Genomic DNA, 16244 nt, shown 5'->3' on the forward strand with positions numbered 1-16244 from the left:
ATGATTTTAGGGACTCTTCGTGGGTCAGTAATGATCTGGTACTTGCACAGGGGACACCATTACCTTTGAGTTTACATACAAAGAAGTTTTGTAATATGGAAATCTAATTAACACCCAGAAGAAGAAGAAGAAGAAGAGTTTGGATTTATATCCCCCCTTTCTCTCCTGCAGGAGACTCAAAGGGGCTGACAATCTCCTTGCCCTTCCCCCCTCACAACAAACACCCTGTGAGGTAGGTGGGGCTGAGAGAGCTCCAAGAAGCTGTGACTAGCCCAAGGTCACCCAGCTGGAGTGTGTGGGAGTGCACAGGCTAATCTGAATTCCCCAGATAAGCCTCCACAGCTCAGGCAGCAGAGCTGGGAATCAAACCCGGTTCCTCCAGATTAGATACATGAGCTCTTAACCTCCTACGCCACTGCTGCTCCTGCACTGCTACCCACAGAAATTGCTACCTGGTATAACAGTTGGGTCTTGTTTCTTTATCATTGCTGTATTTTTTTTAAAAAAAATTTAAAGGCAATAAAAAACTACAGAAACCCCTAAATATGAGCTACAGTATTAATCATTATATCATCTGTTTACATCAAAACAGATTTTGGGCTTTGACAAATATATATTCCAAAGTTTAAAACAATGAGGGAAATGCAGATGACAAATAGGAATAAATCTTCATGTTTAGCTTCTGTCGTGCCATGACAGACAACAAGTCCGGTGTCCTTCAGGCAAGTGTCCCCTTACGTGCATCTTAATTACTGTTTAAGGAAATGCAGAGGACGGCCACGTGCTCCTGCAGTCTTGTGGATATGCACAAAGATCAAGGCAGAATGCTCAGGGACAGAAATATTTCCTTCGAGGGACTTACAGCTCTGGATTGCTGAGCCAGCAAGACAATATTTTAACAGTGGCGTTTTCCAGATGGACAAAATTTCCCCGGGGGAAAACCGGGATAATACATACCGGACTGTTAGTATCTTGGTTTCTCCCTCCACATGGCTGCCCATTAGCACATCCAGACCGGGAGGAAAGAACTCCAGGTGATTATGTACGGACCCAGTTCAGTTTCATTTTCCACGCGAACATTTCCGTGCATGTGTGAACAGTACCGTTTTTCCGACGCCCTCGTTGGCTGCAGTTGTGGGGCAGGGAGAGCAGGTGGCAAGGTGGGAAAAATAAACTGGTCTGTTTTCCATGGTGTTTGCATGGGAGCTGGAGTGGTGCGCGGTTTTTCAAAAGAACCCCCCATTTGGTGGTTCTTGAAAGGCGCGGGATAAGGGAAATCTTGTGGGGCGGGCCCGAGTTAGGTCTGGAAGCCATGAGGAACTCATGCCCGAACTGGGATGTTTCATCTTTCCATCCCAGAATATATATGCAGAAAATGCCAGCATGATCCTAAGTAAAGTCACACCCTTCTATGCCCATAGACTTAGAAAGATGTCCTTCTTAGGAATGTGTTGTAAGAGCGAGTTACCAACAGTTACATGTATGTGTGTGTTTGTGTGTGTGTTTGTCTATATATCTATGGCCCCTTCCACACATGCAGAATAATGCACTTTCAATGCACTTTCAATTCACTTTGCAGCTGTGTGAAATAGCAAAATTCACTTGCAAACCATTGTGGAAGTGAATTGAGAGTGCATTGTTCTGCATGTGCGGAAGGGGCAGTCTGACACTTTAACCACAGCATAATAACAGCTACAAAGGCAGATAAAAAGCATACGTGTTTCAGATGGAGAAGTAAATAACATTATGTAAAAAGTTACCATGGGATTTTTGCCTACAGCAGTTGTAAAAGGAAGACCTATCTTTGGAGTAGAGGTTTTAGACCCACTGGGTAAAAAATTCTATTGAGACAGATAGAACCTGATTCTCTTGCAGAATATCTGTAGGGATGTCACAGAAAAGTTAAAAGAATTCCAATTAGGTTTGTATAATTTCTCAGGAGGGATGTGCACATCAGTAAATTTGTCTCTATTAAAAATAAGCCAATTATCCAATAATTATTTTAGGATACAATCATCATTTTTTTAATGCAGTAAGTTTATTATACCAGTCAAAAGGGTTCATGGGGGAATATATTATCCCCCAAACCTCCTTCCAAATATTGAGGAAGAGAAGAAGAAGTGTTTGGATGCATCCCCTGCTTTTGTCAACCGTAAGGGGTCTCAAAGCAGTTTACAAACTCTTTTTGCTTCCTCTCCACGCAACAGACACCTTGATAGGTAGATGGGGCTGAGAGAGTCCTGAGAGAACTGTGACTGGCCCAAAGTTACCCAGCAGGCTTCACATGTAGAAGTGTGGAAAAATTCTAGTTCACCAGATAAGAAGAAGAAGAAGAAGAAGAAGAAGAAGAAGAAGAAGAAGAAGAAGAAGAAGAAGAAGAAGAAGAAGAAGAAGAGGAGGAGGAGGAGGAGGAGGAGAGGAGGAGGAGGAGGGGAGGAGGAGGAGGAGGGGGGGAGTTTGGATTTATAGCCCCCCTTTCTCTCCTGCAGGAGACTCAAAGGGGCTTACAATCTCCTTGTCCTTCCCCCTCACAACAATCACCCTGTGAGGTAGGTAGGGCTGAGAGAGCTCAGAAGAACTGTGACTAGCCCAAGGTCACCCAGCTGGCTTGTGTGGGAGTGTGCAGGCTAATCTGAATTCCCCAGATAAGCCTCCACAGCTCAGGCGGCAGAGCTGGGAATCAAACCCAGTTCCTCCAGATTAGATACACAAGCTCTTAACCTCCTACGCCACTGCTGTTTGCCACTCATGTGGAGCCATCAGAAATGAAGCCTGGGCCCCTTCCACACTTGAAGAATAATGACTACAACGTGTTATACATATGCTGTGTGGAATCCACCTTTTTTTAATGGGATGCCTTTTGAAATTAACATATTGTTTAATTTCAATTGTATAATTTTGTCATATTCACACAAATGCCCCTTCTGCACTTGCAGAATAAGGCACTTTCAATCCACTTTCAGTGAACTTTGCAGCTGGATTTTACTGGGCGAAACAGAAACATCCACTTGCAAACAGTTGTGAAAGTGGATTGAAAGTGCACTATTCTGCATGTGCGGAAGGGGCCCTGGTTCTCCAGATTAGAAAGCCCAGAAACCAGGTCTACCCAATGTTTTGTAATGGGAGTTAGACCTGTCCTCCGAGCAGCTGCAATTTTCTTATCTGTGTAATCATAGCTATCAACAGAGCTCCCTCTGAACAACAGCAACAAATAAGAAGACAAAAAGATACACAGCTGCAAAAATGAAAGTAAGTGTTGTAATAGGGGAAGGGGGGTGGAAGGTGGGAAAAATAAAATGTCTCCTGACTGTTTGTATTCGCACAGCCGGGCAGGAGACGTCAAGAGGACTTCTGGGGGAAAAGTCCACATTTTAGTGTTTTTTTAAAAAATGTCTTGAGCTGAAATAAGGCATCCTGAGAACATCTTGGGGGAAAAGCTGTGCGGACTTCCTGGAGAGCTGGGTTCAATTCCCCACTCCTCCACGTGAAGCCTGCTGGGTGATCTTGGGCCAGTCACAGTTCTCTCAGAAATCTCTTAGCCTCACCAATCTCTCAAGGTGTCTGTTGTGGGCAGGGGAAGGGGAAGGAGTTACACACTGTGTGTAATAGCCTTCCCTCTGTGATACACCTCTGAAGATGCCAGCCACAGATGCAGGCGAAACGTCAGGAACAAGATCCACCAGATCACGGCCACACGGCCCGGAAAACCCACCAGAACTGGAAAGGAGTTTGTAAGCTGCATTGGGACTCCTGAAAGGTATAGGAAAGAGGGGCATAAAAACCAACTCTTTTCCTTCTTCTTTGCTTCCATTTTTCTCCCCACCCTGCTACTGTCTGTCATGGGCTCCTTCCTTCCTTCCTTCCTTCCTTCCTTCCTTCCTTCCTTCCTTCCTTCCTTCCTTCCTTCCTTCCTTCCTTCCTTCCTTCCTTCCTTCCTTCCTTCCTTCCTTCCTGCCTGCCTGCCTGCCTGCCTGCCTGCCTGCCTGCCTGCCTGCCTGCCTGCCTGCCTGCCTGCCTGCCTGCCTGCCTGGGGTTAATGTTCGCTGGGTTAACTTGAGTCTGATCTTGTATGCATCTTGACCAGCAAAATTCTCTGAAAACTTTAAAGGCAATCTTAAGTACAGAATAGTATTAATGTTAAGATCCATCTTAGTAACTGACTGGCTTGAAGGAAGGGTCAGCAAAGTCCTTCTCTCCAGCATCGAGACGGCTGCCTGTCTGTCCCGAATGGGCCCTGTGCATTTCAAGTTCTCCTCCTCCCGCATCCTGAGCTGCCGCACAGCAGGGCTGGAGGCTTTGTGAGAGGTGTGGGCGGGAAGAATCTCACACTGTTGACATCCGATTATAACAGAGGGAGAAAAGAGGGCAGGCTAAAAAAAGATCTACCTGCAGTCCTCCTTGGATTTGCATGCAAACTGAGACTATTCTACCCAGTTTTGCTTCTGGATGGGTTTTGTGGCGTTAAAGATGATGTGGGTCCTTATTATGGCGTTTTAATAATTTGTTCATTTTCAGAAAAACAATATATCTTGAGTGTCAATCGTATGCTGCAATATCTATTTTGGTAACTCTTTAAAAATCATTTATGTTCCTATCAAAACCTGAACAGAATCTCTCTTGCTCTTACTGTACACATCACAGCTGCAGGGAGCGTCGGCTAGTTCTTCGGCACCAACTGTCACTATTAAAAGAAACAGCCCAAGCTGAAAATGTCTGTGCTTATGAGAGGAGGGCTCATCAGAAGCTAAGAAGAAGCCAGGAGAAATATTTTTTTTCCCTTTTGCATAAAAGTGTTAGATGCCTGCAAAAATGAAGACAGATGCAGCCAGACGAAGGTTTCATACTTTGCTCCACACATGCAGAATAATGCCCTTTCAATCCACTTTTACAACTGTTTGCAAGTGGATGTTTCTGTTCGGCACAGTAAAATCCAGCTGCAAAGTGCACTGAAAATGGATAGAAAGGGCATTATTCTGCATGTGCAGAAGGAGCCTTTGTGTGCATATAACAAAATGTTTTAAACAATATGTTAATTTTAAAAGGCATCCCATTAAACAAAGGTGGATTCCACGCAGCACATGTATAACACGCTGCAGTCATTTAGAAAGGAACCCATTTTCCTGTTTCCCCTTTGTATGTGTGCCCTTTCCCCATTCAGGAAGCGATTGGAGTCGATGGAAACAATCCTGGTTGCTTTCACGCCTTCACATGGAGATGCTTCTCTCTCTTTTTAATTTCCTGCAACACGTGTGTAGCTCTTCAGGCACACAGAAATGAGCTCCCAAAGCCAGGCCGATTGTCCCACAATCTGATCGGCTGCAGCTGCGTAGCTGCACACGTGCAGCACACAAAAGGAAAAGGGACCTCCTTGCAATGGCTGGACAATAATGAACCTGTTGCTGTAGATTGGGCATACTCGCTGCCATGGGGAGAAAATGTGTTGGGTGACTTTGTACACTGTTGGGCACGTAGAGAATGTGCTGAGTGACCTGCACAGGGTGACAGGTGGGTGGATTCTCTCTGACATGGTAGTCAACATAGTAGGCAAAGCAGAACCTAAGGTTAATGGGTGGATGGGAGGGAAATAAAGTGTCTCCTGCCAGTTGTGTTTGTGTGGGAGCTCCTCCAACCTGGAATTGTGCAAAAGGATTGCTGGTTTAGCAATTTTCAAAATACCCAGGTTGAGCAGAATAGAACGAGCCAAACCTCCCCCCGCAAATGGTTTATATAATGTCCTATTCCCATTATATTTGGCCTATGCAGAATCCACCAAAATGTCTGTCTGAAATGCTGAAAAGCTATTTCCAGAGTTACACATAACCTCACTTCCTGACATTTGGCTGTGCCTCCAAAGACAGCCATTTTGTGGTTGACTCTGCCTTCTGTAGAAGCCATTTTGTGGTTCCACCCACCACCCTGTGTTAGCCTTCCAAATGTACCCACAAGGCTGAAGAAGTTTGGGGCCCCCTCTACCAGACAGATGGCTGACAGGGTAGCAGCCATGTTTGATGAACTCATCATTTCAGGTTGCTATTACAGAATGATCAGAAAACCTGCATGAATGGACTGTTAAAAGAAGAAGTGGCAACTATGGCAAAATCCCTGCACAATAACAAGCTGGCAGTATATCACAAGATGTTTTATTCATTTATCTCACTTGTTCGTTCATTTATACTCCAACTTTCAATCGAACGGGGACCCAAAGTGACTTACATCACCCTCTTCTCCATTTTATACTCACAACTGCCCTGCAAGGTATGTTAGGCTGAGAGAGCCTGACCAGTGGTGGGATTCAAATAATTTCACAACTGGTTGTTTACAATTTACATTTTAACAACGGGTTCTGCCGAAGTGGTGTGAACCTGCTGAATCCCACCACTGAGACTGCCCCAACATCTTCCATGCCAGAATGGGGATTTGAACGGGGGTCTCAAGCTTTACATAATACATTCTGAACAACGAGCGTGTTTATTGCAGTAATAATCAGGTGTCAAATAATTTAGTAAACTCAGAATATAATCTATAGAGAAGTATGTAGCTTTGCATTTTGAATACTTCACAAAATGTTGCATGAATATTTTATCTCAAGAGCGCATGTTTAATGTTTGAGGTTTTTAAATCTTTGATGCCGGTGAATGCATAATAGTCAGAGTGGTGTCTGTGTTGTTTCCTAAAGGAAACCTCTACTTTTCAAATCTCAAGATTTTACCGGAGTTCACTGTGAGCAGGTGGCTGCAGTTTCGCATCCCATCACTGGCAGCCAATAAACTGACCGCGCCGCCTCGTACTGAAACGCATCCTGTCGTCCTCATATGGTGGCATATGGTAGTTGGAAATGGAGAGCATTTATGGCTTCCTGCTCTTTTGCAGGCTCGATATAAAGGCTTCAAAGGATTTAAACGACTGCACACTCTGAGGCTGGCTATTTAGTGGAGCAAAAGAGGGTGAGGGCTTCACAGAGTCTAGCACCTGAATTCAAATTCTCACCATCCATTAAAGCAGCCAAGAGCCCCACTGGTAGGAACGCAAAGGCATGGCCAACACTCAAATAGAACTGTGCATTGTTTATTTTTATTTACGTACTTAAAAAGGGGCTCTTCTACTGAATCCTACGTACGTTACTCAGAAGAAAGTACTAACGAGTTATTGTGCAGTGTAGGGGGTCCCTAACCTTCTTGAACCTGTAGGCAACTTTGGAATTCTGATACACCGTGGTGAATTCAGCCACAAAATGGCTGCCAGAAAATAGTTGCTATAGGAGGCGGAGGCGGTCACAAGATGGCTGCAGCTGCTTACCCTCAGTCACACAATGAAGATCTTTTTATTCTGGTGGCATCTACTGTCCAAGCACAACTCGGCACAACCAAGTGCCTGGACACTTTCTCCTTGGTCGAATCCCCACTACCATCTTAGCCAGGTTTCAGAACACAAACTAACCAGGTTTGAGGGGCAACCTCCCCGATCGAATCCCCACTACAGTCTTAGTCAGGTTTCAGAACACAAACTAACCAGGTTTGAGGTCATTTGTGTTCTGAAACCTGGCTAAGATGGTAGTGGGTCCATTTCACTATTCTTTGACAGCACGGCTCCAGGGCGTGGCCTGGCATTCACTTCCCATCCAAGGCTGCCACACAAGCTCCACCTAACTCAGACACATAGCTGCCAGGGGGTGGGGCACGGTGAGGCGTCTTGCACTCGGCGCGCACTGGGGCGGTGGCATAGCAGGGGCATGGTGGGGGGCATTCTGGGAATGTGGTGGGGTGTGGCAGGAGGCAGGGCACACACATGCCCCCAGGCTCTAGCCCAACCCCCTTCCCCTTTGACGTCCAGCTCTTGGCCAACCAGGCTCTCCTGAGCTGGAGGTGGTTCAGGTTCCCAAGCAAAGTCCAATAGGCCAGTTGTGGGGGAGTCCATCGCTCTTTCCCTGCACTTTGGGCTGGCTTGTTAAGCCAGAGACACTGCTGAGTCTGGAAGGAGCCGCTGTGACTGGCCATATACTGCTGCCACATGACTGGGCTCTGCAGGCAAGGCAGACATAACCAGGAGGGGTGTGTGTGTCCCCAATATGCGGTATGAATCCAGAGTGAGCAGAGGGAACCTGCAGGAGGGATCCCAGTTCAAAGAGCGGGGGACCTGGAACCAAAGGCAAGGTCCCCCTCAGAGCCTCCACATCCCAAGCCAGCCATGTTTTGCAGCAAGCTGTACAACCCCCAGAAACTAATCTGTACAACCCCCAGAAACTAATCTGTACAACCCCCAGAAACTAATCTTGGACTGCAAAGGCTCTACAGACTTCAAGAATGGTGGGTCTTCTGGAGTGTCCTGCCCGGGAAAGGGGGTGATAGCCACCAACAGGTAACCCCATTCTTTGTTTCCTCCTTCTTTACCTTTCTTATACATTACCTTCACTCCTTCCACTTGTTCTCATTCCTTTCCCTTTCTTCCACTTTTCCTCTTTCCTTCCATTTCCTTCCTTCCTTCCTTCCTTCCTTCCTTCCTTCCTTCCTTCCTTCCTTCCTTCCTTCCTTCCTTCCTTCCTTCCTTCCTTCCTTCCTTCCTTCCTTCCTTCCTTCCTTCCTTTCCCTTTTCTTTTCTTTCATTTTTTCTCTTTCGTTACCTTCATCCCTTCCCCTATTTTCCTCTCCCTGCTTCTCTGTCTACCAGATAAGTGGACAGCTTAAAGAGCTGCCAAGTTTCTTTCTTCTCTGATGAACCTTCTGACCCACCCACCCACCCACCTGGCACCTACCCATGCAATCTAGGCCTGCGCCTCTAAAAAATGGATGTGGGGGGCACAATTTCACTGTTTACTTCAGGGGCCCTTCATGTTAAAGTTGCAAGTTCCGGGTTGGGAAATACCTGGAGATTTGGGGGGTGGGGCCTGATGAGTGTGGGATTTGGAGTGGGGAGGGACTTCAGTGTGGTATAATGCCATGGAGTCTACTGTAGACTCTTCCTAGAGTGACCATTTTCTTCAGGCGAACTGATCAGTTGAAATTCCAGATCACCTAGAGATTGCAGCCCTACTCCGTTTGGAGAAGTGGAGAATCTAACCCAGTTCTCCAGATTAGAGTCTGCCACTCTTAACCACTACACCGTCCTGGCTATACACACTTCTAATAATAACTCCTCGATATTTCAGGCAGCAGCTCTGCCTCAGAATCTTTTTAAAAATGAAATCCCTTTTAAAACGAAATACAGTTGTCTTATATACAAACAGCTTATCTTCAGTGACATCGTGACGTTTCTGGTGCTGTGGTTACAGCTACTCCCCAAATTTTTTTTTAAAGTCAGCACTCCATATCTGCATTACCCCAATATGCTCCTCAGTTGTCTGGTTCCACAACCACTGAACAGTCTGATCTCCTTTCTAATACACACATTTGCTTCTGACTTTCTACTTTTCCTCTTCCTCCCTTACATCCTCTGTTCAATTTGTACTTCATGTCATCCTTAAAGGCTGACAGGAAAGAAGAATACCTTAAAATATATAACTTCATATTTATTTTATTTGTGTGAGCTAATAAAACAAGTCAAATGAACAAAAATAGACAAAAATGACACTCTGCTTCCCCTATTATTTTACATCTCGACATTAAGACAAAATTCCCAGTCAGGAAAGGTTAGAAGTCTAATAAATAAATAAATTGCTTATTTATTTAGAGCTGGCTTGCTATTTGCTTGTTCACCTGAGGAAAGGATTGCTTCTAGATGACTAGAGAATAAAGTTTGTTGAAAGATAGTTGAGCCTTCCCCCCCCACCTCCTTTCAAGTTGGTGATATGTCACTGGTCAGTAATGTGTGTGTTTATATATATATAATGCATATATATATGCATTATATATATATAATGCATTATATATATAATGCATATATATATAATGCTATATATGTGTGTGTGTGTGTGTGTGTGTATGTGTGTATATGTATATGTACATGCATATATACACATACATATATACACATACATATATACACATACACATACACATACACATACACATACACACACACACGTATGTATGTATGTATGTATGTATGTATGTATGTATGTATGTATGTATGTATGTATGTATGTATGTATGTATGTATGTAATGCACATAGCTTTATCTGCAATTGTGATGGTGGGTGTTACAAGCTCATTCTGGACCAAACAGGGCTGTTTCTTCAGTCTCAGCCTTCCATAATCCCACACATGCTCCCACATCATTTCAGTGATCAGCAGTAGCACTGAACACAAACAATCATCTTCAGTAAATTTTGGGTTTGAGTTTTTTTTTAAAATATATATATATTTAATAAAGAAGAACAAAGCTAATGCCCATTTGGCTATTTACTGGAAATTTTAAGGTTTTAAAAACTCGGAAAAATGTCAGTTTTCCCTGCTTCTCAAGTCCACATGTCCACTCGCTGCAAGCAACCCAGATCTCTCCCATATTGCAAAGCCAAGAACCTGCTTTGGGATTGTAGAGAGAGGAGATCACCCTCTTCAAGAGACCTGGCTGCCTCCCAGATTGCAAAAAAAAACCCAGGCTCTCTCCCAGAGCTTTGCTCTCTATAAGCAAAAGCCGAAAAAGCTGAACAAGCTGAAACCCATTCGGTAACTCCCATCTGAAAAAACCTGCAAAGAGGTCCCCCCCCCCCCAGGTTTTTAATAATTCAGATTTACGACCAAGGTCCTAGGCTGGCAGTCTTAACTTCAATTTTTGCTATTATTAACCTCCCTTAGACATCTTTAAGGATTTAGCCATATTATAAACCTGAATATTTAGGATTGTCGGCTCTGGGTTGGGAAATTCCTGAAGATTTTGGTGGTGGAGTCTGCGGAGGGCAGGATTTGGGGTGGGAAGGAACTTCAGTTGGGTACACAGAATTAGTGGCGTAGTTGTCATAGGGTTAGGGCTGGCAAATACCCCCTGGAGATCCCCATTTTGAGCCCCTCCCCTGCCACCAGTAGAAAACTGAGACCTAGACCTCTGTTACTGGTGACATGTCAACCTGATGCTTGCTGGAAGTGATACCATCACATTGCTGGCAACATATGGACACTCTGTTATTTACGCATAAACTCTATGGTAAAAATGGCTTCCACCATAGAGTTTTTGTCCAAATACCAGAGTATCTATGACACTGGAAATTCAATTACATCACTTACGGTATGAATTGAAGGTGACAGCACTGGGGGTACTTGGCAATCCTGTACAGAGCCCACCCATAAAAGTAGCCATTTTCTTCAGGGGAACTAACGCCTCTTGCATGGCGGTCAGTTGGAGGTCCTTGGAGATGTCTACTGTTACTATGGCCTTCAACCCCTGCCTTATGAAATGTTGGATTTCATATTATTTCTTACACTGTGTGCTACAAAATGCCAGTTCCTATGTGTAGATAGTAGATTGTCCATCCAAATAACAGGCCAAAGGCAAAAGGTCTGTTTGCAAAACTAAATCAATGCATGAGTTACCCCAGGCAATAGAATCTGAAAGCCTCACTGACCATGGGCATATCTTGATTACCACATCCCGCTCAGCTGTTGTGATACAATGGATCATAGAGGACTCCCTGGCACTACATGTTATATCTGATGTGCTTTTGAGAAACCATTTCCTCAACAATTGCCTCTTCCCTGCATTTCCTCAACCTCCAGATACCATCTCCCTATCAAAACGATCCCTTCCTGATCCAATCAAAGCCTCAGCCAAATTTAATACCTGGGCAAAGTCTTTTAGAAGACTCTCTATTCAAAAGCCCATCAAGGCTTTACTGATACAATCAGGACCAATTGACTCCATTGTCCCGGGAAGTAGGGACAAAAGATAAGGAGAACTTTGCTAATTAGCTCAATGCCAAAACCAGGATCCAGCATGGGAAACTTCTACTAGAAAAAAAAAAAAAAAAATCCAGGAAACAGAAACTTACTTTGGACATCCAGGGAATAAAAACTTGCTTGCTCCCCACCCCCCAAACTGCTAAAGGGTATAAAAGTACTGTGCACCCCAGCTCCTCAGTGCTCAATACCTAGCCCTGAACCTCTCTTGAGTCACATTGGTTGTGAGACCACGATATAGATCGCCTTAAGCTTGGGTTTCTATGCTGGCATAGAGATCGTTGCTTTCTTCAGGAACTTCTCTGCAGATCTTAGGTAACGTATAAGTCCCCTGCTTCCCCATCTCCATTCTATCATCCAATCTATCTTTTCCTCCCTGTCTATATACTTAGGAACTGTGTGTATGTGCCTATACATCTCACTGTGTGATTGTTTGCAACCAAAATTTATATAAAAATATTTAAATTGCAATTTGGTCTTTTGTGAATTCTCTGCAGATACGTTTCAAACCATTTTCCAGCATAGCTGTCTAAAAAATCCCCTCCCAGCCTTCCTCTCGCATTGCCAAGCTGAGTAATTCCCCATTGCTATTTAAAAATAAGTTCTCATACTGTTAAGCTGGGTAACACTACCAACCACCTGGAGGTTGACAACCCTATGATAATACAATTGGCATTTGCAAGGGTTTCTATCCCCCCACCCACCCACACAATAGCAGAACAACTGTTATGCTGGAATACATGTTGTCAGTCTTTGAGATGCCACTGTGCTGGAGTTTTATTGTTCCACTGTTACTTTCATGCCACTCACACACATTTTCTAATTGTGCCATAAATACCCCCCTTTCTGAAGGGGTTATAACATATGTGTCTTTCAAATGTTCTCCTCCACAATTCAGTTTCATTTCTAATGTACTTTCCTGTCTTCCTCAGGAGTCTATGAATCATTTCACATTAGAGCCAGATGTAAGAAACAGCAGTGACTTAAGACAGCATTGAGCGCTGTGAAGTCACAATGCTGTATTTATACTTGACAGTCCATAGTAACATCCCTGGGACTAAACACACTTTCCCCTTTCTGAGGTACTCACACGGCTGATTATTATTCTCTGCAGACACTCTATGTTGTTTCCTGCTGTTTGCATTAATCTAGAATTTGTTTTATTCTCAGCTTGACTTAGTTCCATCTGATTTCTGAATATTTTATCCCCCCAGTGTGTTCATTTGGTTCACATCTCTGCGTTCCGTGACCACACTTCCAGCTTCGTACTCTAGACAAATCCATGCAGTACAACAGAGCAGCGTTCATGCCCAGACTTTACATTTATGCAAAATAGGTCATTTTCGAGAGTTAGTTAACTCTTGTCCTGGAAGCAGCAATAGAGCCATGACATTCGTCTCCATCAGCAATTCCCCCCCCCGCCCCCCAGGACAAGATTTAAAGGAAAAACCGGGGTGCCTCCTGTAGGGAAATAGCAGAGGGATTTTGAGGGGAGCAAAAAAGGAAATGGGGTTCTGCACATGCCTAGAGAGATGTCACCTTTTTCCAGAGGGGAAATGACAGAAAAATTGGAGGTTTCTTCTCAAGCAAAATGTTAAAGGAAAACAAAAAGTGTTTTGATAATATTTACAACCCTTCTGAGGTAGGTTTCACGCATCTCTACAAATCATAATCAGGTTCCCATGTTTCTGGTATGAATGGACAAACTCCTGCCATTAGTTCCCTTTGTCTGCAGGAGCCAGGGGCGTATCTGCCAGAGGGACATGGGGGGGACCCCAGGTGCCACCCACTAGATCACATTAGGATCATATTGCCCCTCACACCCTCCTACAGAGATGTGCCCCTGCCCAGGCTGGGAGCACATTGCAGGCCTGCCAGGTGCTCCTTGGCTTGGCCCTGCCAGGCTCCCCAGCCTCGCCAGGCTGCCCTCCTCTGCCAGTTGAAGGAGCAGCCAGCAGAGGAGGGTGGCGGTGGTCCTGAGCAGCCCAGTAGGGCCGGGAGGCTGCTGCAGGCCCACCAGGCACCCCTCAGTCAGATCCCACCAGGCCCGGCCCCACCAGGCTGGCTGGGACTACCACAACCCTCCTCCGCCAGCTGAGGTAAGCAGGGTGCAGTGGGGCACATGGGGGGTTTCTCCAGGCCCCATTTATTGTCGGTATACATCTGTCAGGAGCAAAAGAAAAGTGGTGATCTATAACTTTACCTCAATAATTTCTATGGTAACACCATAGAGACTATGGAGACCAATACAGAATGCCAAATGATTGTGTCTGTGCACACTATGGGCTCCTTCTCTGCCCTGTTTTAACCTGGGTAAGTTGCCGCAGCTGCTGCCCTTTCTTGTGCTTCTCTGCCACCCTGCCAGGCTACTGGAACCAAGTGGACCAGCGGCTGCTGGCAGCTGCAAAGTGCTTGCAGCATGCTGTGGTGATTAAAAGTGGCGGACTCTAATCTGGAGAACTGGGTTTGATTCCTCACTCCTCCACAGGAGTGGCAGACTCTTATCAGGTGAACGGGATTTGTTTCCCTGCTCCTGTACACAAAGCCTGCTGGGTGGCCTTAGGCTAATCACAGTTCTCTATGAAATTTCTACCTGTATTCTGTTCATTCCTCTGCTCTTTCCACAACAGACACAATTCATGTTGGTTCTTCCCCAAAGATCTAGTTTCTCATCCTATAAATCATTCAACTCCAATCTCCTCAATACACGCTGAAGAAGAGTAAATCTGCAATTTTCAACCATGACAAATCTACAAAGAATGTTCTGCTCCCAGAAGGAATACTTCTGTTCTGTGTCATGGAACTGTGCCATGTACAAACTCCATGTGGTGTTCCAAAGCAATCTAACCTATCAATAAAATTAAATCAGGCCAAAGCATTCACTCAGATTTCATTGTGCCGAAGTAAACCCATTCTCAGCTATAAATTCCTCTCTGCATTGCCACCCACAGTTGTGACATCATAAAGAATATCAGGATGACTATACCATATTATTTTATTTTATTTCAGTTGTCAAGGCCCATCTGACTCCAGGCAAGAAACATTCAGAGTTGGTTTCTCACTGCCTGCCTCCCACGGGATGACCCTGGTATTCCTTGGAGGTCTCCCATCCAAAAACTCACCAGGGATGACCCTACTTAGCTTCTGAGATCTGAAGAGATCAGGCTAGTCTGGGCTGTCCAGACCCCAATTAAACTGGAGAATGTCTACTGGATCCCCGCCCCCTCTGCTTGGCTTGTTTAAAATTCCCAAAACTCACACTGTGTAGACTGATCAATTAAATGCAAGGAATGCATAAATTCTTATTCTCAAATGGACAGATGCTGCGGTTTGATATGTTCATACCCTGTCAATAACGTACAGATTAAATAACTACTATTTATGTATTTATTGCATTCATTACACCCTGAACACTTCTCTCATTGTGAAAGGACTTTTTTTCTGACTGTTACAACTGCCCAGCTCTGAGTAATGGGTTTCCAAATGAGACATACTTGTTTTCTTTTTAAAAAGAACATTGAACATGTTCCACAATATCTTGATGCATCTAACTGCACATTAATAACAATAACAATAACAATAACAATAACAATAACAATAACAATAATGATAATGATAATGATAATGATAATGATAATGATAATGATAATGATAATGATATAAAACGTACAGTGCAAGCACATCCATACACATTCAGAATTCTAAACACACAGTTATTGAAAGGTGGGAATAGAAGAGAAACTGTGGGCGTTAATTAATTCATTAATTCATTATTTATTTATTGCATTTATATCCCACCATATCTCCAAAGCCTCAAGGCGGCTCACAGTAAAACATACATAATAAATATCATAAATATCATAAATATATAAAACATTTGAAACATCAAAGTTGCATAAGTTTTAAAAACAGATACAACAGATAGCATAAACCCCCCAACACAGGAGCACAAAAGAAATAGAAGAAAGAAATGCATATGCCGTATCCAGTGAGGACCAGAGATAGTTTTAAAAGAAAGGGGATGTCTGACTGGCTCGACAGAGAAGGCCCCGTGAAACAGCTCTGTTTTGCAGGCCCTGTGGAACTGAGGCAGACTCTGCAGGGCCCACATTTCACTAGGAAGAGTGTTCCACCAGGTTTCGATTCAGATTTGGGGTCTGTTTTATTTGTTTACTTGTTTGAATTCCCCACTTCCCGCCCCTGCAGAGATGTAATTTCCAGATGGTGTCTGGAATCCACAGAGTCCTTGAGTGCATCTGTCGGGCTGTCAACTTCCAGGGGGCACCTGGAGATCATGTCCCAAATGGTATTTGATCCTGCTGAGGCCCTTCCCCTCTTGAGCCCCCCACCCTACCCAGGCTCCACCCCCAAAATTTCCAGGTATTTCCCAACCCAGAGCTGACAACCCCATGCATTTGC

General features: G+C 44.4%; 1 protein-coding gene across 2 annotated transcripts in view; it reads right to left on the bottom strand.

Annotated features, from left to right (window-relative positions):
- CDH12 (cadherin 12) overlaps nucleotides 1-16244 on the bottom strand; it is a 966930-nt gene that overhangs the window by 522805 nt on the left and 427881 nt on the right. The gene's annotated exons all lie outside the window — the stretch shown is intronic.

The sequence above is a fragment of the Sphaerodactylus townsendi genome, linkage group LG09 (assembly GCF_021028975.2).
Source record: "Sphaerodactylus townsendi isolate TG3544 linkage group LG09, MPM_Stown_v2.3, whole genome shotgun sequence".
NCBI lineage: Eukaryota > Metazoa > Chordata > Lepidosauria > Squamata > Sphaerodactylidae > Sphaerodactylus > Sphaerodactylus townsendi.